We start from the raw sequence: 25,982 nt of genomic DNA on the forward strand, positions 1-25,982 counted from the left end.
CTGTGTTCGGATTCAATGGGTTGGAAAATGGATGGATGGATGGATAATACATTTTATTTATATAGCGCCTTTCCAATGCTCAAGGCACTTACATAATATAATAAAGAACGGCAGCATATACAGTAAACAGCATTGTACAAACCAGATAAATAAATAAAGAAGATTAAGACAGTGAATTCTGAAAAAAAAACAGAAAACATAATTGATGGTCTCGCACACACAGGTTACATTACCATCTTGATAGATAGATAGATAGATAGATAGATAGATAGATAGATAGATAGATAGATAGATAGATAGATAGATAGATAGATACTTTATTAATCCCAAGGGGAAATTCACATACTCCAGCAGCAGCATACTGATAAAATAACAATTTTAAATTAACGAGTAAGAGAGTAAGCCATATTCACACTTCAGGTCACCATTGTGATACGGACTGCAGTTATGTCCCAATCAAGGGTAGGATGGATTTTGTATGGTTCATTACTCTGGAGTGCACTTCTGTAGCAAAAATATGGTGTTAAGTGTTGTTCAAAAATAAATACATTTATCGTATTCTGCAGACAAAGCCTTGAAGTTTTTTCCTTATTAGAAAATGTACTTTTACTTTTGGCACTTGAGTACTTCTGAAAGACTTTAACTCAAGTATTTTTTCATCAAAATACTTCTTACTTCAGCGAAAGTAAAAATTTGACAAAGTACCTCGACTTTTATTGAAGTATCATTTTTGAGTACAACTCTGAAGGATTCATGGGTCTTGTAGTGAAGTATGTAATACCAAGAGAAATTCGTCTCACTTCAGCTACTTATGTGGCTATCATAGGTGAGGTTATATAGCGCCTTGATGTGTGGAGTACAAGTCACATCGAGGTTCTGCTCAAACTTTATAACACACTGGTGAGGCCTCATCTGGAGTCCTGGGTGCAGTTTTGGTCTCCAGGGTACAAAAAGGACATAACAGCACAAGAAAAGGTCCAGAGAAGAGCGACTAGGCTGTTTCAGGGCTACAGGAGATGAGTTAGGAAGAAAGATTAAAAGAGCTGAGACCTTTCACCTTTTAATGTCAATCAATGTAAAGTATTACACATAGAAAATCAAAATGTGAGGTTTGAATACACAATGGGAGGTCTGAAAATCAAAAGTCCACCTTATGAGAAAGATTTAGGAGTCATAATGGACTAGACACTATCAACTGCCAGACAGTGTTCAGAAGCCATTAAGAAGGCTAACAGAATGTCAGGTTATATAGCGCCTTGATGTGTGGAGTACAAGTCACAGGAGGTTCTGATCAAGCTTTATAACACACTGGTGAGGCCTCATCTGGAGTCCTGTGTGCAGTTTGGGTCTCCAGGCTACAAAAAGGACATAGCAGCACTAGAGAAGGTCCAGAGAAGAGCAACCAGGCTGATTCAGGGCTACAGGGGATGAGTTAGGAGGAAAGATTAAAAGAGATGAGCCTTTACAGTTTAAGGAAAAGAAAATTAAGAGATGACTTGACTGAAGTGTTTAAAATTATGAAGGGAATTAGTCCAGTGGATCAAGACGGTGACTTTAAAATGAGTTCATCAAGAACACTTGCTAAGGGTAAATTTCACACAAACATTAGAAAGCTTTTCGTTCATACCGAGAACCACAGACACTTGGAATAAGCGACCAAGTAACTTGGTGGATGGGAGGACTTTAAGGTCCTTTAAAACTGAACTTGATGTTATTTTAGAAGAATTAAGTGGACAGGAGTGGCGAGCTTTGATGGACTGAATGGCCTGTTCTCATCCAGATTGTTCTGATGTTCTAACATAGAAAATCATTTTACCAGCCTATCAACACTGTAGCAGTGCTGCAAGTTAAAGGACTCCATTTCCCAGCTGCCCCGAGGGTATTACCTTGATTGGACAGTTCAGCTGCTGGGGACAAGAGGAGAATCTTAAAAGATGAGCTGGCTAAGCAGTAAAGTTGTTTCGTGTTTGTGTTCACCCGTCGGTCTCGTCTGCAGCACCATCTGTGGATTATCGTTTCTCTCCTGGATCGTCGAACCTGTAAGGGTGTATGGAGTGTCTCGTGCTTGCCTGTTGTGTGTGTAGAGCTGGATTGGTCATTGCGCTTCATTGGAGGGAGCGCTCCCCAAATCTCATCACCCCTCACTGCATAAAATCAATAAAATGTTTAAAAAAAAGAAAAAGCAGAAAATCAATAGTCTGCTGTGGCCGAACGAGAGCAGCAACTAATCACGATATTCAATAAAGGCTTTAATTAACAGCAAGAATTGGCTTCTTATTAAGAAACTGGTTGGAGTGAAATGGGCTGGAGTGTGAAATCCCAGTTTAGCTGGTCATCTGTTTCATGTCTCATTTCTGTTTGGCTGCCATTTAATGAAGAAACGAATCAATTCAGAGGACGGAATCCTTAAAAATGAAGGGAAAAGGAGTTAATTAGCAGTACAAACTGATCACCGATTAGGAAAAGGGTTAGAATGAAAACCTGTACATCAGGCTTGGAGTTGGACAGCCCTGTCCTAGAGGAAGGTGGGGTTGAAATACATTTTTTCTTTTTTAATAGGGTGGGACCCCCGACCTGTATTTTTGTGGGGGTGCTACTTTGAGATGTGAGGTGAAAACTGGAATAGCAAATCAAAGCCACAGAGAGAATACGCAAACTCCATCAAGTCAGGACTTGAAGCCGGTTTCCTAAAGCTGGTAGCCATACTGTTATCCACCGTGCACTGTTAATAGGTTTGGGTTGAAGCCCAATTATCACCTTTATTTTTAAGTAAGATTCTCACTCTTTTTTATTCTTTTCATTTGAAGCAGATGTTGACCTCACACATTCTTAGACAGAGGCAGCTGTTTCTCTTCTGCCTTTTTCCTTCACCTCCTCCACCGTCATGGTGGCCCATCCGTGTTTTGCTCTGAATGGCACCATTATGCTGATGACAAGTGCTCACGTGATGGCACTTGTTATTCTCCTTCAAACTTTCACCATCAGGGAAGCTCCACTTGTTATCAGGGTTGTTTTTCCCCCAGAAAGTCAGCAAATGAGGGAGAAGATACACAGGTGTGCACTTGAGCTTAGGCCGCTGAGAATATACGGGGGGCTTCAACCTCACCAGATGCGGAGTGTTGTTACTGGGAACGCGGACACCTCAGACGTTCAACTCAAGTGAGCCTCAAGTACAATGGACAGTGATGAGTCTCATTGGTGCCGGCCGTCCATAACTGAAGGAAGTAAGGAGACAATGGAGGAATCTACACAGGAGCAGATGGAGTCACACCTCCACTTTTTAAGACCTGTGCTGACCAGCTTTGTGGTGTCTTCTGTCACCTGTTCAGTCTGTCCCTAAGGCTTCAGAAAGTGACCATCTTTGTTGTGTCCTCTGTCACCTGTTCAGTCTGTCCCTAAGGCTTCAGAAAGTGACCATCTTTGTGGTGTCCTTTGTCACCTGTTCAGTCTATCCCTAAGACTCAAGGATGTGACCAGCTTTATGGTATCTTCTGTCACCTGTTCAGTCTATCCCTAAGGCTACAGAAAGTGACCAGTTTTGTGGTGTCCTCTGTCACCCGTTCAGTTTGTCCCTAAGGCTCCAGAAAATGAATGGCTTTGTGGTGTCCTCTGTCACACATGCATTCTGTCCATAAGGCTCCAGAAAGTGACAAGCTTTGTGGTGTCCTCTGTCACCTGTTCAGTTTGTCCCTAAGGCTTCAGAAAGTGACCATCTTTGTGGTGTCCTTTGTCACCTGTTCAGTCTGTCCCTAAGACACCAGGATGTGACCAGCTTTGTGGTGTCCCCTGTCACCTGTTCAGTTTGTCCCTAAGGCTCCAGAAAGTGACAAGCTTTGTGGTGTCATCTGTCACCTGTTCATTCTGTCCATAAGGCTGCAGGAAGTTATCAGCTTTGTGGTGTCCTCTGTTACCTGTTCAGTTTGTCCCCAACCAGCTTTGTAGTGTCATCTGTCACCTGTTCAGTTTGTCCGTAAGGCTGCAGGAAGTTATCAGCTTTGTGGTGTCCTCTGTCACCTGTTCAGTTTGTCCCTAAGGCTACAGAAAGTGAACAGCTTTGTGGTGTCATCTGTCACCTGTTCAGTTTGTCCCCAACTAGTTTTGTAGTGCCATCTGTCACCTGTTCAGTGTGTCCCTGAGGCTCCAGAAAGTGACTAGCACAGTCTGGATGTTTTACATGAGCTCAAGTTGGTTATTAAAGTATTGATGCAGTGCACTTTTGAGTTAGAGTTTGCTCGAGTTATCATGTCCTAGCAAGGAATTATGGAAGGAATTAGGATTAAAAGTACAAAGTCAAGAGAGACAAATTACCTTACAGATGTTTTCAGAGGGGACCTGGGCGCCGAATCTATTAGGATGCAGACCATCCCGCCTTAAGAAACACGGCCTCTCCCAGAAAAAATCCCAGTTGTTCATGAACCCGATGTTTTATCCCCTGCAGAAGCCTTTCAGCCAGTTGTTTAAAGCCAGCAGATGACTGAAGCACTCATTTGATCTTCTAACCAGAGGTGAGGGTCCCAAGATGAAGATTCACAACAGGGGCCCTCTTCTTCGTGCCATTAATAAGTGCTGTGAAATCCACCTTAAGAATCTCCGACTGTCAGCATCTCACATTGTTTACCCCGCCGTGTATTATGATGGTCCCCACTGCCCTGTTCTTGTGCCTCTCGAAGACTGTCGGCGCTCTTCTCATAACATCTCAAACACGAGCATCAGAAAAACAAGAGACAAAAGATTTTTGTTTAGGGCAAGAAATGTTTAGGTTTCATATGATAGAATCTCCAATCACAAATAAACTACTCAAAAAAATGAAAGGACCCCTTTTTAATGAGAGTATGGCATCAAGTCAATGAAACTTCTGGGCTGTTGTTCTGGTCAGTGAAGAAGCAGAGGGGCTTGTTCATCAGTTTCAGCTGCTTTGGTGCACTAGAGGGGCAACACTGAGACGACCCACAAAACAGGAATGAATGGTTTAACAAGTGGAAGGAGGCCACTGACATTTGTCCCTCATTTTGCATTTGGCTACGGTCAGTGTCACTACTGGTAGCATGAGGCCATACCTGGACCCTACAGAGGTGGCACAGGTAGTCCAGCTTCTTCAGGATGGCACAGCAATACCATGTGCCATTGCCAGAAGGTTTGCTGTGTCTCCCAGCACAGTCTCAAGGGCATGGAGGAGATTCCAGGAGACAGGCAGTTACTCAAGGAGAGCTGGACAGAGCTTCTCGTAGAAGGTCCTTAACCCATCAGCAGGACCCACCGGTATCTGCTCCTTTGGACAACAAAGAGGAACAGGATTAGCACTGGTAGAGCCTACAAAATGACCTCCAGCAGGCAGGCCACTGGTGTGAATGACACCTGACTGACCAAACAATCAGAAACAGAGTTCATGAGGGTGGCCTGAGGGCCCGATGTCCTCTAGTGGGCACCGTGGAGCTCAATTGGCATTTTCCGTAGAATACCAGAATTGGCAGATCTACCACTGGCACCCTGTGCTTTTTACAGATGAGAGCACATGTGACAGATGTGAAAGGGTCAGGAGAAGCCGTGGAGAATGCTCAGCATGACTGGTTTGGTGGTGGGTCAGTGACGTTCTGGGGAGGCCTATCCATGGAGGGACACATAGACCTCTACAGGCTAGACAACGACACCTTGACTGCCATTAGGTATCGGGATGAAATCCTTGGACCCATTGTCAGACCCTATGCTGGTTCCTCCTGGTGTGGTGAGAGGATGAAGGAATTGACCCCATTGACTGGCCCCCACCCTCACTCGCCTGACCCCAATCCAATAGAACACCTCTGGGTGGGACATTATATTTCAGTCCATCCGAGGCCTCAGCCTCATCCAGGAGCTCAGTAATGCCCTGGTCCAGATCTAGGAGGAGATCCTCTCATTAGGCATGGGGGGTGGGGGGGGGTGGGCTTGGGTATACAAACTACTAAGTATGATTTGGAGATGCTGCAATGAAATTTGGGCCAAATGAACTCACCTGCTTGCCTGCCACATCATTTTGTTCCCTTTGATTTTCAGGGTGTCTTCAGCCCTCTGTCAGTTGATCATTTTCATTTCCATCCTTTCGTTCCTCACACATCACCATACCAGTTCATTCCAGTACAGTAGAGAGAGTCAGCGGGATTTTTTTTTCCCATTGAATCTGATGTGTTTTCAAAGTGGTCCTTTAATTTTTCTGAGTAGTTTACATCACCCGGGGTTGCCAGCATGATCGGGGGCAGAGAGGGTCAAGACGGTTCAGGGTGGAGATGCTTGCCTGGACCGATGAAGGTGATCTAGCCTTACACCCCCTGCCTACATAGCTGAAACAGGCCAATTCCCTCATCGTCGTTGTCACTCCGGGGGGATAAACCTCACTTGGCCCTGAAAACTGCACAGCATGGAACTGAGGTTGCTGAATCGAGATGAGCTGCAAAAATTTCAGATGTTGGGATGGACTCTTTCAGCAACAACAACATTTATTTCTATCGCATATTTTCATACAAATGATGCAGCTCAAAGTGTTTTACATGATGAAGAAAGAGAAAAAAGACAAAATAAATAATTAAAATTAGGGAATACTAATTAACATAGAATAAAAGTAAGGACTGTTGGCCAGGGAGGACAGAAAAAACATTAAAAAATTCCAGACAGCTGGGGAAACAAATAAAATCTGCAGGGGATCCAAGGCCACGAGACCACTCAGCCCCCTCTAAGCATTCTATCTAACATACAGGACCTCCATTAGTCCTCATTGTATTCAGGGTTCTCATGGAAGAATTTGATGATGACAGTCATGTGGACTTCTGGCCTTTAATCTATCAATGTAAGGACATCACGGTGCTTTGATCAGGTGATGGTGGTGCAAATCAGACGAGAAGAGAAAGAAAGAACAGAAGAGAAAGTAGGAGTTAGTACGGATTTTGGAGCCACCATGAATAATAATGATAATTAATTGAATATACAGAGCATCAGGATCTAACTAAGATGAAGCTATTTCAGCAGGCGAGCCTTCGGTTCCCTCAGGTGCCTCTCTCTGGACAGGAGTGTGAAGACGCCACTCCTTTCACAAGAATGTAGGGGTATATTAGCCATTATCAGCTTCCTGCAGGGCAGTTTATAGTTTGTCCCAGAGGTGTCCTGATGAATATAATTAACTGTGCCCTGTCCATCTTCTTCATCTTCTTTCGGCTGTTCCCATTAGGGGTTGCCACAGCGGATCATCTTCTTCCATATCTTCCTGTCCTCGTCATCTTGCTCTGTCACACCCATCACCTGCATGTCCTTTCTCACCACATCCAAAAACCTTCTCTTAGGCCTTCCTCTTCTCCTCTTACCTGGCAGCTCTGTCCTTAGTACCCTTCTTCCAATATACTCAGCATCTCTCCTCTGCACATGTCCAAATCAACGCAATCTCGCCTCTCTGACTTTGTCTCCCGACCGTCCAACTTGAGCTGACCATCTAATGTCCTCATTTCTAATCCTGTCCATCCTCGCCACACCCAGTGCCACCTCCAGCTCTGTCTCCTGTGCCACCGACTCCAGCCCATATAACATAGCTGGTCTCACTACCATCCTGTAGACCTTCCCTTTCACTCTTGCTGATACCCATCTGTCTGTCTGTTTTTAGATGGGTGCAGAATTGGCTCAGACACTGGAAGCAGAGGGTGATGGTGCGAGGAACCTCATCAGAATTGGCTGATGTTAAAGAGTGGTGACCAGCAGGGGTCAGTGCTGTGGCCGCTGCTATTTGTCTGCGTGGGTTTCCTCCGGGCGCTCCGGTTTCCTCCCACAGTCCAAAGACATGCAGGTTATGTGGATTGCCGATTCTAAATTGGCCCTAGTGTGTGCTTGGTGTGTGGGTGTGTTTGTGTGTGTCCTGCGGTGGGTTGGCACCCTGCTCAGGATTGGTTCCCTGCCTTGTGCCCTGTGTTGGCTGGGATTGGCTCCAGCAGACCCCCGTGACCCTGTGTTTGGATTCAGCGGGTTGGAAAATGGATGGATGGATGGATGGATGGATGGATTTAGATAGGAATATAAGTAACAAGCTGGTTAAGTTTGCAGATGATACCAAGATTAGCAGATAATTTGGAATCCGTTATATCATAACAGAAGGACTTGGACAGCAGACAGGCTTGGGCCGATTGGTGGCAGATGAAATTTAATGTCAGTAAATGTAAAGAATTACACACAGGAAGTAAAAATGTGAGGTTTGAATACACAATGGGGGGGTCTGAAAATCGAGAGTCCACCTTATGAGAAGGATTTAGGAGTCGTAGTGGACTATCGACTGCCTGACAGTGTTCAGAAGCCATTAAGAAGGAATGTCAGGTTATATAGCACCATGATGTGTGCAGTACAAGTCACAGGAGGTTCTGCTCAAGCTTTATAACACACTGTTGAGGCCTCATCTGGAGTCCTGTGTGCAGTTTGGGTCTCCAGGCTACAAAATGGACATAGCAGCACAAGAAAAGGTCCAGAGAAGAGTGACTAGGCTGATTCAGGGCTACAGGAGATGAGTTATGAAGAAAGAGTAAAGGAGCTGAGCCTTCACAGTTTAAACAAAAGGAGATGAAGAGGAGACCTGATTGAAGTGTTTAAAATGATGAAGGGAATTAGTCCAGTGGATCGAGATGGAGACTTTAACATGAGCTCATCAAGAACACGGGGGCACAGTTGGAAACTTATGAAGGAGAAAATTCACACAAACATTAGGAAGTTTTTCTTCACTCAGAGAACCACAGACATTTGGAATAAGCGTCCAAGTAGTGTGGTAGACAGTAAGACTTTAGGGACTTTCAAAACTCGACTTAATGTTTTTTTGGAAGAAATAAGTGGATAGGACTAGTGAGCTTTATTGGGGTGAATGGCCTGTTCTCACCCAGGTGTTCTAATGTTCTAATGTCACAAATCACTCCTGACACTCTTCTCCAACCATTCCACCCTGCCTGCACTCTCTTCTTCACCTCTCTTCCACAATCCCCATTACTCTGTACTGTTGATCCCAAGTATTTAAACTCATCCACATTCACCATCTCTACTCCCTGCACCCTCACCATTCTCCTCTTTCCTCTGGACACATCTCCACCCTCTTCTTCTCCTTCTTCGGTCAACAGTAGCCCAATTTCCACCAGCACCCTTTTGGCTACCAGTACTGGTGGCGGTTGTTGTTAATCGGGGACTCGACCGATCCGGTATGGAAATCTTTATTGCTATCCGCATGTTGATTTGGGAAATTTTACACCGGATGCCCTTCCTGACGTAACCCTCCCCATTTATCCGGGATTGGGACTGGCACGACAGAACACACTGGTTTGTGTATCCCCTGTGGCTGGGTTAGTTAGAGCCTTCAGTGTCGAGCAAAAACAAAAAGTGAAAGCTTCCCGAGGGGCGTGGAGAATACTTTTTATAGGCACTATAAGCATTAGACAGGATAGGGGTTCAGGAGAGGGACAAAAAACAATAAGCTGGACCCCCTCCAGATGTGCCCTGCTGTGATGTTGTCCATCAGTGGGTTTTCCATTCAATCATCTGGCACGGCTCTTGGTGATCAGTTCAGGATGAGCAGTTGTGTTCTTCACAGGTGAGATGCCAGACGGTGAGCGGAGACAAACTGGCACATCAAACACAACGTGTGGTGTTAGGAGATGGAACAAAAAAAAAAAAAGAAAAGAAAAGAGAGAGAGAAGAAAGAAAATGATGTGAAAAGCGCCACAAATTGTTGTGATGGAGCACAAATAAGCATGATTACTTAGGCTGGCGCCGTGAAAAGCAACGAGTGGTACGCGCTCAGGGTGATTCATTTCAAGTGAGTATTGAGGATGCCATTTATGTGGCTGGTATCTTTATGTGAGGGGGAGGGGTATGTGGGCACCGCGTGAGCAGATTAGTCACAACAAACCGATGAGTCAAATTAACTTGGGCATCTATTACCGAAATGACAGGCTCTTTAAACTCGCTCAAATAAGGCTTGACAGAAGCAAATGATGGCTGCTCTGCCAATTGTAGCGCTAAAGGATAATTCAGAATAGACAGGTCTGTCTTGAAGTTACCAGATTAAAATAAATTTGAATTGTGTAATTTTTTTTTTTTTTTAAATTTGGGTGGCAAAGCAAGCGGTGCAATAGTTATCCTTCCACTCCAATTTCCTGGGCTCAAATTCTGCTCATTGGATGATGGAAGTGGGAGTCATTAATAAATTAAGTGAATATACATTGTGTCCTGTGGGGGGTAGTCAAGAGCCCCAAAATTCCAGACACAGCTTCACGCAGGCACTTAATTAATTAAAGTACCTTTCCACAGGTCTTGGTTCCCCAATCACCATAATTCAATCCTTCAGTCCTTCCTTTTCTAATCCCTTTTTTACTCCTCCGGGCGAGTGTTGTCTTATTCGTCCCAACTTTGACTCCCTGAGCCGAGTGGAGGGGTCTCTTTTAACTCCAGACCTGGGAGTACTCCAAGTGCTTAATAAGTTGAATCCAGGAAGCACTTCTGAGTCAGGCTGAACTACAGTAGTCCTCATATCACCTATCATCTATCTATCTATCTATCTATCTATCTATCTATCTATCTATCTATCTATCTATCTATCTATCTATCTATCTATCTATCTATCTATCTATCTATCTATCTATCTATCTATCTATCTATCTTATATAGTGCCTTTCATATCTATCTATCTATTGTAGCAGTAGAGGCCTTTGTACAATACAATACAATACAATACAGTTTATTTTTGTATAGCCCAAAATCACACAAGAAGTGCCGCAATGGGCTTTAACAGGCCCTGCCTCTTGACAGCCCCCCAGCCTTGACTCTCTAAGAAGACAAGGAAAAACTCCCAAAAAAACCTTGTAGGGAAAAATAGAAGAAACCTCGGGAAAGGCAGTTCAAAGAGAGACCCCTTTCCAGGTAGGTTGGGCGTGCAGTGGGTGTCAAAAACAAGGGGGGTCAATACAATACAATGCAGTACACAGAACAGAACAATTTCTCAATATAGTAAGAAATAAAAAATATAAATTTTAGAAGTACAGAGCAGAATTTAACAGTAGATGATATATCCCATAATAAGATTTGGATTTGTGTAGAGTCCTGGAGACCTCATCCTTCAAGCTGCCTCCCTCATTTGGCCATTCCACGGCTGAAACAGTGCTGGGCCAGCCAATCCGATGAAAGGACTTTCCTACGATTCCTGCGATCCTCCATCTGGGATGACTTTTCCTTAGGCAGGCAAAACAACTTGGCAGGTGGGCCATGGCACCAAGTGCCACATTTGAAGAAAAACAGAATAAGTGAGGGTTAGTATACAATTATAACTGTCATGTTACTTATGTTTAAGTGCTAATGACTAACAACAGAGATGCAGTCTGCACAGTTAATCAGCAGCTCTAGTCAGGGTGTGCTAAACTGAAGTAGTGAGTCTTCAGCTGGGATTTGAAAGCTGAGACCGAAGGGGCATCTCTTATAGTAGCAGGAAGACCACTCCACAGTTTAGGGGCCCTGTAACTAAAAGCTCGACCTCCCACTGTTATTTTATTAATCCTTGGAATCATAAGCAGACCAGCATCTTGAGATTTTAATGTGCGCTCAGGTTTGTAAGTCATGATAAGTTCAGACAAGTAAGCCGGACCTCAGCCATTTAATGCTTTATATGTTAAAAGGAGGGTTTTGAAATCTGCCCTAAACTTAACCGGGAGGCAGTGTAAGGATTTAAGAACTGGAGTTATGTGTTCGTATTTTCTTGTTCTTGTAATAATTCTCGCAGCCACATTTTGGATTAACTGGAGGCTGTATAAAGAACAGTTTGAACATCCAGTGAACACCGCATTGCAGTAGTCAATCCTACTAGAGATAAATGCATGAATTAGTTTCTCAGAATCCTGTTTATTTAAAAAGCGCCTTAATTTCCTAACATTTTTAAGATGGAAGAAACATGTTTTGGACAACTTTGTAATATGTGCTTTAAATGACATGCTAGAGTCAAAGATAACTCCTAGATTGTGGGCTGATTCAGTAAAATTGACTGGGATTCCCACTGAGTTAAATGATGACAAAATATTGTTGTGATTAGCATCATTCCCTCCAACAATTAACATCTCTGTTTTATCTGTATTTAAAGACAAGTAGTTCTTATTCATCCACTCCTTTAATTCACTAACACAACTAATTAAAGACAACATTGGAGAAACTTCATTTGATTTAAATGAAAGGTATAACTGGGTGTCATCTGCATACGAGTGAAAATTAACATGATGTTTCCTAATGAGAGATCCCAATGGAAGCATGTAAAGTGAAAACAGTAAAGGTCCCAGTACTGAGCCCTGCGGGACACCATATTGAACTTCTGTGTATAATGATGGAGTCCTGTCAGCACATTTCTGTACATATTGGAATCGATTTGATAAATAAGAACTAAACCAAGCGAGCACGGTGCCTGTAAGCCCAACATCATTTTCTAGCCTGTGTAGTAAATAGAATGGTCGATGGTGTCAAACGCTGCACTTACATCCAACAACATGAGTCTCCTTCATCAGAGGATATCAGAATGTCATTTACAACCCGTGTTAGTGTCGTTTCTGTACTATGACCAGTGCAGAAACCAGACTGGAATTTCTCAAATAAATTGTGATGCGTAAGGTGTGTCTGAAGCTGACTGGCGACTACTTTTTCTAGTATTTTAGAGAGAAACGGTAAATTTGAAATAGGCCTATAATTATTTAGTATATGTGGGTCAAGGTCTGACTTTTTAAGTAATGGTTTAATGACTGACACTTTTAGTGCATCTGGTACTGTGCCATGCAATAATGAACTATTGATAATGTGTAGAATAGGCGCTGCAAGAACATCCATTGCACTTTTTACTAGTTTTGTTGGCACTGGATCTAGGGAACAAGTAGTGGGCTTCATTTTAGAAATTAAACTTAAGACTTCCTGCTCAGTTACAGGATTAAAATTACTAAAGTGCTGAGTGCAATGTGAGACAGGGTCTGCTAAGCTAGTATGTGGTTTGTACTGTGATGCAGAGATCTGGGATCTTATATTTGTCCACCTCTTGAACCCTCAGGTACCACTCTGAACACCCGGTAAAAGTACAATAACTATTTATTTTTCTGTTATCACGTGCACAAAGCACCCTCCACTCCACACTCATATAAATACAACTAACTCTCTCACAGAACCAATCCTCCTCGCCCAGACACTTCGCCCTCCTACCTCCCAGCTCAGCTCAGTGTCTGGGCTTACCCACAGTCCTTTTATACACCCTGACCCAGAGGTGTTCCTGTCCAACAGTCCACAGTTCCTTATTCCTTCTGGGCCAGGGTAAACAGTCCTTTTCTTCACCCCAGGAGCATGTCGTTTCTTCCCGTCACGTGACCATGACGTACTCCCGGGTTATAGGGCACATACGAGCTCACGAGCCCCCCTACAGCGACGCCTGGTGGCCCCCAAGGTATCCAGCAGGGTTGTGTGTAGAAACTACATAGTCCATGAGGCCCTGCTGGACCTCGGGGCATGTCCATGCTGTCCGGAGAGCTCCTCCTGGCGGCCTGGGGGTGAGGGCCAGATTAAGAAGCCGGCAATCATCCACAATCCCCCCCCCCCCCCCTTAGCAACGACAACTGGGGCGGAGCGTCCAGCCCCGCGAGGGACGTCCTCCTCCAGGAGGACCCGTCAGTCGGACCTTGGCTGCGTTGTCTAGGCCCCCCAGAGAACCTAGGGGGAACGGTGTATCAGCTGTCCCTCCGATCCCCCGTCCTCTGAGGACAACTTCGCCATACGTGGCCCGGCCGACGGCAGTTGTAGCACCGATTATGCCCTCCTGGTTGTCTTCCTCGACGAGACCAGAAACATCTCAGAAACTCCGTCAGCTTTATCTCCACCCCTTTCTCCGCTAAGGAGGGTTTTACGGCCGCCCTGTCGCTCTTAGCCCTTTTCTCTATCTTGTCAGGAGCCCCGCATTTCACCTTGTGGATCTCCTGCTTACTCTGGGGCTTGTGCTCAGCTTGAGGCTCTCTATGGAGAAGAGAGAGCCTCTTTGCTGTTTGCATGCCCATTGTCCTAAGTATTCTAGGAGGCGGCGTCATTAGTACCACATCGCCCCGGGTAACAGCACTTTCCAGCTGCCCCGGTTTGATTGGCACTTCCTCCGCCCCTCCAGTAACGAGCTACAACTTCCTCATCACGCGGGTCGGGGTCTTGAGGTCCGTATCGCTCCGGGAAGCTGTCTTGTACCTCTGTCCCGGTTCAATCGGACCTTCGCCCGACCACTCAGTCATTGTGCTACGCTCAACTGTCGGGTTCACAGCGCTTTGACACCCGCTACTTGTTAATTGCGGGCCTGGCTCGCACTGTGTCCCCTTATTATGTACGATATGGGCAGGACTCACCTGTATTCCCGCATCGATCATCAGAGGAGCTTCTCACCCCAGTCGCCGTAGGAATTCCTGAAGTTTAATCAGCGGCGCTTTGACTGTAGCTCCCAGCTCCTCTACACGTTTCTTTAAGTCCTCGATTCCCTGAAAGAAACCGAGTACGGGCTCAAGCACCTCCTCGAGATCCCGCACCATATAGTTATTTAGTTCGGCCATAGGTAATGTTGCTTCCGTGTTCTTCTTACCTGCTGGCCAGGAGCCAATGAGCACGTCCACTCCTGGCACGTGCTCTGCTGGGCTTCGCGGAGGCTTCTGGGAAATGGAGTCCGAAGAGGAACGGTAGCCTCCAGCGGCTGACTGCGATCTGCCTCTTTTAATTTGTCGGCAGACCGTTCAGTCACCTCCCGCTCCTCTTTACCTTTTTTTAAATTTGCCGCTGCTTCGCTTGCCGCCCCCTTCCCTTTCAGGGAGCTCAGACTTGTCGGGGAACAACTGACCTCACCGAAGGATCCAAACTGACCATCTTCCCGGCCTCCATCGCGTGAGGTCACGTGGTCACTCTCGTCGAATGGGCTTTTCCCCTGCCGACTCCTAGACTGGCCTGCCTTCTGGGTATTACGGCTATCTTGCCAAGGTATGAGACAGGCATCTGACGCGCCGTCTGCTTTCTGGAGGCATGCTTCTGTAAACAAGGAGTAAAATATACCCGAAACTTCGGGCGTTTTCCCGGCACAAAACTCCACACTCGGCAGCTGGGTTCCCAACCCCTTTAGGGATTCCGACACGGCCGATGGCTGACAGCGTTCCTGCTGCTGGGCCACTCGAGCTCGCTCGACCTTTATCAGTGCCCGGTCCTCCTCACTCCCAGTCAGGTAAGTCCAGGTCATCTCGGCGTCCGTCATGGTCTTTACCCAGTCGGGATTGCCCTTCTTCTTTCCCGATTTCTTCCCCATCGCGGTCCGATGTCTAATAAGGCTCACAATCGCAGCGCTCTCTGCCGTGGTTGGTGTTTGCACCTCCGGATGTTGAAGCGGGCCCTTCCTAGGGTTGTCTGCTAACACAAAATTTGTTCTAAATGCAGCTTCCGGTCCACTTGGACGGACCAGGATCCTGCCGGCTATGCCAATGTAGTAGTAGAGGCCTTTGTCCACCTCTTGAACCCTCAGGTACCACTCTGAACACCCGGTAAAAGTACAATAACTATTTATTTTTCTGTTATCACGTGCACAAAGCACCCTCCACTCCACACTCATATAAATACAACAAACTCTCTCACAGAACCAATCCTCCTCGCCCAGACACTTCGCCCTTCTACCTCCCAGCTCAGCTCAGTGTCTGGGCTTACCCACAGTCCTTTTATACACCCTGACCCAGAGGTGTTCCTGTCCAACAGTCCACAGTTCCTTATTCCTTCCGGGTCAGGGTAAACAGTCCTTTTCTTCACCCCGGGAGCATGTCGTTTCTTCCCGTCACGTGACCATGACGTACTCCCGGGTTATAGGGCACATACGAGCCCATGAGCCCCCCTACAGCGACGCCTGGTGGCCCCCAAGGTATCCAGCAGGGTTGTGTGTAGAAACTACATAGTCCATGAGGCCCTGCTGGACCTCGGGGCATGTCCATGCTGTCCGGAGAGCTCCTCCTGGCGGCCTGGGGGTGAGGGCCAGAGTAAGAAGCCGGCAATCCTCCACACTATCTATCTATCTATCTCTCTATCTATCTATCTTATATAGCACCTTTCATATCTATCTATCTTATATAGTGCCTTTCATATCTATCTATCTATCTATCTATCTATCTATCTATCTATCTATCTATCTATCTATCTATCTATCTATCTATCTATCTATCTATCTATCTATCTATCTATCTATCTATCTATCTATCTATCTATCTATCTATCTATCTATTGTGAGGGACAGCCATGTACAAGGGTTCAGCCAAGCCTCAGATTTCCACAGGGCATCATGGGACATGGAGTTCTTTGGTGCAACCCTGTTGGGTTCAGTGGGTGCAGCTAGGGGTTACTGCAGGGACTGGGAGCCCTACTTCATGGGGCTCCTTTCTCACCTGGAAGTGCTTTCGGCCCATGTGTATGAAAGACTGGGAGATTAAAGGAGCTGTAGGGAGGTGGAGGAAAACACTTGCTGGAGAAGTGGAGGAGGCAGAGTATTGCTCTTTGCTGTACTTCTTGTACTTGTGATTGTCGTGTGGAAACACACGAATAAACTCTCTTGTGATTTTACACTTGTATCCACACCTGTCTGTGCTGGGTGTTTGGGGAGCTGGAGCGTCCCCTACTGGCCTCTCTATATATCGAGTGGTTTATCGGGCTGTATTGTTGCTTCCGAGAGCCAGTTCAATTACACAGAGAACATACTTTTACTAAAACAGTCACCCAAGAAAGTCTCACATCTCACAGTAATAAAACCTTTTATAAGTGATTGATCATTTAATGCAGTAACGACTTCAATGGGCTGAGGCCTTGTGTCTTGCAGACCTCTTACGAAGTTTGTGCCTCTGTACCTCTACAGCTGGTACTGTATTACTATCAAATGTTCTGAAGAGATATGCAAATAAGAATTACATCATATGATACAAACAACAATAAACTTAAAGCTGAATTTCAATAGGTAGACAGTGAGAAAGTTCTACATTCCACCATCTTAAAAAGGTGAGATGTGATGTCATATTGAGACCGGCAATGAGCGTAGCAACAGTGAACAACATGGCCATGGCCATAAGAAACAAACACAATATGGTGGTGATGACAGATAGCAAACACACAATAACCCTAAAAGGGAATAAAGGTGAATTACGGGAGACTAAAACCTAAAATAATAACAGTCAGGGAGCTTATATATTTTCTGGTGTTCCTGTTCTCTAAAAGTCCTTGCATTATCTGTATACCCACAACCTCATCGGTGGAATAACTTGGAGGAAAACAGCTGTGGGTGACATTGCAGCAGTGCTACCGCTGGAAGGACTCCATTTCCCAGCAGCCCCAAACTGGATTGCCCTCATTGGATGTCTGCTACGGGCACAGGGGCTGCTGAGGACAAGAAGGGCCAATGGGAAACTTGAAAGGGGCCGGGGAAGTAGCAAAAGCGGGTCTGTGTTTCTATGTGACCCGTGTGTCCTGTCAAACATAACCACTGTGAAGACATTTGTACCTGGGATCATTTCTCGCAAGGATGAATAAACTGCATTTTCCCTGCCTGCCTGTCATGTGAATAGTGGGGGATTAGTCATTATGCGTCTTCAGAGGGAGCGCTCCCACAAATCTCACCCCTCGCCGGTCAGGACTGTTAAATTCATTTATTATAGAAGATGTTCATGGGATCATCATCGTCATCTTCACACCATACCTTTTAATCTGTTTCTGCCGTATTCAAACTGTAATAAGGACATTGTCGTGAGTGTTTATTGTCGTGGTTGATTGTTGTGTTAATATTTGTATTGCCAAAGGGGAAGGTTGTCTGATTTTTGTTGTTTATATTTGATTTTTTCACTTAATATACTTTACACTTTTGTTCAATTCGTGGGATGTGCAGGACTGTAATAACTATAGGGGGATAAAATTGATGGGCCACAGCATGAAGTTATGGGAAAGAGTAGTGGAAGCTCAGTTAAGAAGTGAGGTGATGGTTAGTGAGCAGCAGGATGGTTTCATGCCAAGAAAGCGCACCACAGATGCGATGTTTGCTCTGAGGATGTTGATGGAGAAGTAGAGAGAAGGCCAGAAGGAGATGCATTGCGTCTTTGTGGACCTGAAGAAAGCATATGACAGGGTGACTGAGAGGAGTTGTGGTATTGTATGAGGAAGTCGGGAGTGACAGAGAAGTACGTAAGAGTTGTACAGAATATGTACGAGGGAAGTGTGACCGTGGTGAGGTCTGTGGTAGGAATGACGGAGGTGGGATTACATCAGGGATCGGCTCTGAGCCCTTTCTAATTTGCAATGGTGATGGACAGGTTGACAGACGAGATTAGACAGGAGTCCCCGTGGACTATGGTGTTTGCTGATGACATTGTGATCTGTAGCGAGAGTAGGGAGGAGGGTGAGGAGACCCTGGAGAGGTGGAGAGGAATGAAGATCAGTAGGACCACCCAGACAGAATACATGAGAAAGGAGGTCAGTGGAATGTTGAGGATGAGGGGAGTAGAGTTGGCGAAGGTGGATGAGTTTAAATACTTGGGATCAACAGTACAGAGTAACATGGAGTGTGAAGGAGAGGTGAAACAGACAGTGGGTGGAGAAGTTTGTCAGGAGTGATTTGTGATAGACAGATATCAGCAGGAGTGAAAGGAAAGGTGTACAGGATGGTAGTGAGACCAGCTATGTTATATGGGCTGGAGACGGTGGCACTGACCAGAAAGCAGGAGACAGAGCTGGAGGTGGCAGAGTTAAAGATGTTAAGATTTGCATTGGGTGTGATGAGGATGGACAGGATTAGAAATGAGGACATTAGAGGGTCAGCTCAGGTTGGATGGTTTGGAGACAAAGTCAGAGAGGTGAGATTGTGTTGGTTTGGACATGTGCAGAGGAAAGATGCTGAGTACATTGGGAGAAGGGTGCTAAGGACAGAGCAGCCAGGTAAGAGGAGAAGAGGAAGGCCTAAGAGAAGGTTTATGGATATGGTGAGAGAGGACATGCAGGTGATGGGTGTGACAGAGGAAGATGACGAGGACAGGAAGATATGGAAGAAGATGATCCGCTGTGGCAACCCCTAATGGGAGCAGCTGAAAGAGGAAGAAGTTTGATTCATTTCTATGTCTGTGAGTGTGTGCGGGTCGTTCCTGGAATCCCCAGCGAAAAAATAAATAAATCATGAGCGGCACCGGACCGCTACAACATTTACAGCTGAATCTGTGAATTCACTTCTGCCAACAGAAGGGCATTTGTGGTTGATATCATGACAGGCGAGGTGGCACTTTCCTTTTCTAGGACTGGTTCAAGTGCGGAGAAAACACACTTCGAGACAGGTACAAATGTAGACATGCAGGATCCACTACAGGCACAAAGTCACGTGTCTCACACTAAGTCCCATGCCAGCAGAAACTGAAAAGGCTTCGCCATTGACTGCATAATCGGTTCACTGCCTGGATGAGTTTTCTATCCTGAAGACTGTTCACATCATTCAATTGCTCAGATGGTGACAAGTGTGAATACCTTTAGTGTCCAGGAAGTGTCAAGTAGAGTGAAGTTGTTCGTGTTTGCAGTATGCCTTTAAATGGCTCTGATGATGTTCTTTTAGGTTCAAGAATAAAGTGTGCTTAAGAGGCTTTTGGGGGCAGCTCTGGACCTGAAAAATGACAATGCGTTCATGAAGTCGCGGGAGCCATGAAGAGAACTGCCTTTCCTCAAGAGAAGGTCTTTATGATCTTGGCAGTCACGCCCGCTTTATACTCACTGCAGTTTATTTGACTAACAGTAAGCGGAACTTCAAGCCAATTCTGTTGAAGCCAAAGTTTTCCATTCTCTTATCACTAAAAAGACGGATTCTGACTCTCATACCAGTCCCTAAAACCCCCAAATTTAACAAGCTGGGGGCAAAAAACACGGGTTGGGCACTGAATGAACACGCCTGGCACCATGACATGATTATTCAGCACTTTAGGCTTTTACAGTTTTTACTCCTATGTAAATGAGCTAAAAAATAAACAGTAAGAAAATATGCAGAAACTATTAAAAGTTCAAAATACGTTAAAAAAAAAGAAATCTTTTATATTTTCCTTAACTGGAGGAGACTTGTGTGGTGAGTTATAATTGAATTTACTGGTGCATGAACTGCTGAAAATGCTCCGCAGTCCATTACTCGACATGGAGGAGGTTATTTTCTTTTCTCTGTGATATCAGGCTTTTGTCAAATGTTGTGTATTGTGATATTTTCTAAATGAATAAAAATTGCTACGGGGCAAGGGATGGACGGGGGTTAATTAACTTAATGCAGTCACTCCTCGTCTGAAGGGCTCTTCACACGCGCGGCACAGAGAGGCAGAAAATAACGGCATTTGCATCTGTAGAAATGAATGGAAAGAACTCTGGCTTTCAATAGTCCTTTAGCACCTCTGGATGAAAAGAAATCAAATAAACGTGACGGAAAAGTCAGGGGACTTGTTTATCTGTCACACGTGGTGCTTCATCTGTCTATGAATGTTATGGGGTCTTAACGCCTTGCATGAGACTATTATCATGTCACTGTCTGTTATGTAGTGCCTTTCACATCTATCTATTATATAGTGCCTTTCACATCTATCTATCTATCTATCTATCTATCTATCTATCTATCTATCTATCTATCTATCTATCTATCTATCTATCTATCTATCTATTATAGTATAGTGCCTTTCACAACTATCTATTATATAGTGCCTTTCACCTTTATATAAACCTCCCATTGAAGAAAGAGTTGGGGACTTGCAATGGAGGATTCTACATGTAGCAGTAGCCACCAATTCATTCTTAAAAACCATTGGCGCCAGCGCAACAGATCAGTGTCCATTTTGCCTTCAGAAAGAAACAATTTATCATTTATTTCTGTATTGTACCAGATTAAAACTATTGCTGAATTTCCTTGATTTATTGTTAATGGATTTAGGAGTTGTATTTAATGAACTCATTTACATTTTTGGAATGTCTGTGTGAAGAATTTGTAAAAGGGAATGTTTACTTTGCAATGTTTTGTTAGGCCAGGCCAAGATGGCAACTTTAAAAACAAGAAGAAATAGAGATAAAGATCAGAAAACCACTGATGCTCTATTAATGTTTAAGGTCCTCCTTCAAAGGAGATTGAAGACTGAAATTGCATGTTTTTAACTAATTAATCAATTAGATGTATTTATAGAAATCTGGGCTGTAAATGATGTTTTATGTTCCATGGAAAATGAATGTCTAGTACTAAAATATGAGTAGAAAAACTCTGTTTTTAAATGTTGTTGAATTTTGGCTGATAATTTGACTGCAATTGTGTTATAATTGTTAATAAAGGTCTATTTAAAATTTTAAAAAATCTATCTATCTATCTATCTATCTATCTATCTATCTATCTATCTATCTATCTATCTATCTATCTATCTATCTATCTATCTATCTATCTATCTATCTATCTATCTATCTAAACTCTGAGCTTCTTAGAGAGAGCAGGTTGCAGAAAACACCGCTCAAGAGAATCAAGGACCATCTTTGCCTGTGGGATTGCCAATGACCGTCCAACATGAAGGAAAACTTAAAGTCATCTGCCATGTTGAAAGATGGAGGCAGAGAAACATCGAAGACAGTCAGTCAGTTAGTTTGGGGAGTGTGCACTGATACAGCGCGTTGCTGCACCCAACGCATGACGAAACATCTCGGGATCCTGACTGGCAACCCCCCCAGGGCAGACAAATGGTCCAGTCCCACCTTTTGGAAAGGACCATCTATTTGTCACAGTCAGGTGTTATTTGGGTGTCTCTGTGGCCTGGTCCAGCCACTTGGGTCCTGTAAGCCAGATCACCCTCAGGTAATCGCGCCACATGGTCTTAGTGCCATAACTGACGCTCCCTCACAGTGCAAGTCATGTGCCTCATTCAGGACTCCGTGAACAACACAAAGTCAAACCAGTGGGACCCGAGGAGTCTCTGAGGAGACACACATGAAGGAGTTCAGTCTTCATCTCAGGTCACTGGATAGCGTTCATGTCTCGCAAACAGGGAGCACCAGGACTCTAAACACTTGGACCTTTGTCCTTTTGCAGATATTGTGAGCTCCACACACCCCTTTCAAGTGACCTCATGACCCCCAAATGCTCCCCCAATCCATCTACTGACTTCATAGAAAGAGTCACCAGAGACATGAATGTCACCGCTGAGGTAAGTAAACCTCTCGACGAGGTCAACACTCTCTACTGCGGACAGACACACTGCGGACGGCCGTGCCCAAGAGGTCATTAAAGGTCATCTCACACCCTCATACACCTTTATCATAAGAGCATCCCTTATCTACGATGGAGCGTTCAATCAGAAGAAAATATGAAGCTGGTTTTAAATTAAAAGTCGATGAAGTGGCAAAACAATCAGTCGCTCCTCCCCCAAACTATGCGACTGTTCAATTCCACCTGGGGGGGGGGGGGGGGGGGGGGGAATAAACGTTAACATTATACAAAGTTATTGTCTGTTTTTACCTACATTTTTATTACTCTTTAATTTAATATTGTTTATTATCTATCTATCTATCTATCTATTGGTAAACTGTGCTGCTGCAACAAATTTCGACGTGTTTGAGAAACTGGAGCGAGATCGGAGGAAGCAAGAAGATGTAAAAAAAAATGTAAGTATCGTATTTTTGAACGGGCGTATAAGTCAGGGTCTGATTTTATGATTGATTTTTCTGGTTTCATGACCCTACTTAAACGCAAGTATATACAGTAAATAACAGGCTTGTAGTTAGGAATTAGATGAATCAGGTTGTGGTCAGTATCTGCCTAAAGGTGCCAGTAGTTTACATTTAAAGGCATGTTTAACGTTTGAATACTGCAGGCCCAGCTTTTTTATTTCCTTGAGTGGAACCGGTCACAAACTGATAGAAATTAGTCATAGCTCTGTCAGTTTATATTGGTGAGTTATTGTCACTTATCAGTGAACTGGCTGATGGGCAGGAATATCACAGCCAAGCTTCACTCCTTCATGCCTGCTGTGCTGGTAGCCATTAACCGATTAGCAAGGTGCTACATCCAGTTTTCATAAGGTGTGGGTGAACATACATACCGTATATACTCGCATTTAAGTTCTCCCGCGGATAAGTCAGGGCTTGATTTTACTGTATAGTTTCCAGTGTTTTATAATGTCAGTCATAATGCAGAAAACTCCCGCTATTGTTCTAAGAGATTATGATATGCTAACGCCCACCTGAGAAAGTAACCACGGAGCACACGGCCTTTTCTTTTCTATGTATTGTGCCTATGTGACCTCACGGTGATACCCGGACTATTCCAAAGAGACTTTTGCACTGATTTGTGTTTTCTGTATCTCACGCCCTCATACACTTTTATCGTAAGAGCATCCCTTATCTACGATGGAGTTTTAGATGAGAAGAAAATATGAAGCTGGTTTTAAATTAAAAGTCGATGAAATGGCAAAACAATCGCTCCTCCCCCAAACTATGCGACTCTTCAATTCCACCCGGGGGGGTAAACGTTAACATTATATAAAGTTATTGTCTGTTTTTACCTACATTTTTATTACTCTTTAATTTAATATTGTTTTTTGTATCAGTATGCTGCTGCTGGAGTATGTGAATTTCCCCTTGGGATTAATAAAGTATCTATCTATCTATCTATCTATCTATCTATCTATCTATCTATCTATCTATCTATCTATCTATCTATCTATCTATCTATCTGTAAACTGTGCTGCTGCAACAAAATTCGACGTGTTTGAGAAACTGGAGCGAAATCGGAGGAAGCAAGAAGATGTAAAAAAAAAAATGTAAGTGTCGTATTTTTGAACGGGCGTATAAGTCAGGGTCTGATTTTATGATTGATTTTTCTGGTTTCATGACCCTACTTAAACGTGAGTATATACGGTAAATAACAGGCTTGTAGTTAGGAATTAGATGAATCAGGTTGTGGTCAGATCTGCCTAAAGGTGCCAGTAGTTTACATTTAAAGGCATCTTTAACGTTTGAATACTGCAGGCCCAGCTTTTTTATTTCCTTGAGTGGAACCGGTCACAAACTGATAGAAATTAGTCATAGCTCTGTCAGTTTATATTGGCGAGTGTGAGAAGTAGCCCGGACACAGACAGACGGACACCATTCTTAAGTCTACCACACGTTTATTTACAATATTTATATTGTCCATAGTGCACAAACCCAGCGCCTCCAGCACCAATCTCCCCAAAGTCCAGGCTCTCTTTCAGTCTCTACCTGCTCGTCAGGCCGTCTCCTCTCTCCTGCCTCCAAACTTTGTCCACTCCTCACCCGACTCCAGTTCCTCTTTGCAGGGAGGCGGCCCCTTTTATAAGTACCCGGATGGGCTCCAGGTGATCCCCGACACTCCCTAGACTCTCCCCTGTGTGGCGGAAGTGCCGGCTGTGTTCCCGGAAGCCCCCCGGGTGTTCCCAGTCTTCTTCCCCCCAGCACTTCCTGGTGTGGCGGAAGTGTTGGGGTTCCGGGTCCTTCAGGCATGGGGGCGCCCCCTGGCGGATACCACGGGCCCCTACAGGGTTGGGCTTCCAAGCCCTACACCCGTGGCCCGGAGGAGGCATGAGCCCTCCTCCTGTCTTCCTGGGCGTCCCGGCTGGGTGCCACCCCGAGCCACGTGCCACACGAGTTATTGTCACTTATCAGTGAACTGGCTGATGGGTCAGGAATATCGCAGCCAAGCTTCACTCCATCATGCCCGCTGTGCTGATAGCCATTAACTGATTAGCGAGGCACTACATCCAGTTTTCATATGGTGTGGGTGAACATACATACTGTATGTACTCGCATTTAAGTTCTCCCGTGGGCTTGATTTTATAATGTTTTATAATGTCAGTCATATAAGTCAAATGCAGAAAACTCCCGCTATTGTTCTAAGAGATTATGATATGCTAACACCCACCTGAGAGAGTAACCACGGAGCACACGGCCTTTTCTTTTCTATGTATTGTGCCTATGTGACCACACGGTGATACCCAGACTGTTCCAAAGAGACGTTTGCACTGATTTGTGTTTTTTGTATCTCTCACCCTCGTACTCCTTTATCGTAAGAGCATCCCTTATCTACGAGCGATCGTTTGATGAGAAGAAAATATGAAGCTGGTTTGAAATTAAAAGTCGTTGAAGTGCCGAAAGAAATTGGTAACTACGCTGCTGCAGCAAAATTTGATGCATCTGAGAAACTGTTGTGAGATTGGAGGAGGCAAGAAAATGTAAAAAAAAAATTTAAGTTGTAGCGGTCAGGAGCCTCTAAGATTCACACTGTCAATGTGACGGTGATTTATTTATTTTAGTGGAGGAGTTCCCAGGGACGCCCCCAGCCTTGGATCGACCCAAACACTCACAATAGAGACCCAATAAAGCACACTGGGAACATTAAACAATTAAGAATATAATGAAATTAAATTAACTAAATGAAAACAATAATACCACCCCTCACCCCTTCGGCGATATTACATTCGTTGCTGGAAGGATGAATGCAGATGGATGTTTCAGGAGCGCTCCTTTTCTAGCAGGAAAGCCAATGAATCCAAACACAGTCCTCAGTACATAGGTAGACAGACAATCCAGACCCCAACAAACGAATAAACTCCAGGACACAATGATTAAATATGGCTGAAATAACAACAGGCAGTCCGACAGATAAATGCAACACACCACGTACAACAACAGAACAACCTTTTTCTCCTTTTGGCCACCTGCCCTCCTTTTAACCTCATTTGACCACCTTTGACCCCAACAGCCTCTGCATGGACTTCTGGGAGATGCGGTTCTTACTGATTACAGCACTGCTACAATGTGTTGCATTTTTGAACAGGCGTATAAGTCAGGGTCTGATTTTATGATCGATTTTTTGGGTTTCAAGACCCGACTTATACTCGAGTATACACGGTATTTAATTTTTCTTATGAACTCTTCCTGAACTGCATTGTTAATAG

This window comes from Erpetoichthys calabaricus, chromosome 12 (assembly GCF_900747795.2).
Source record: "Erpetoichthys calabaricus chromosome 12, fErpCal1.3, whole genome shotgun sequence".
Taxonomy (NCBI): Eukaryota; Metazoa; Chordata; class Cladistia; order Polypteriformes; family Polypteridae; genus Erpetoichthys; species Erpetoichthys calabaricus.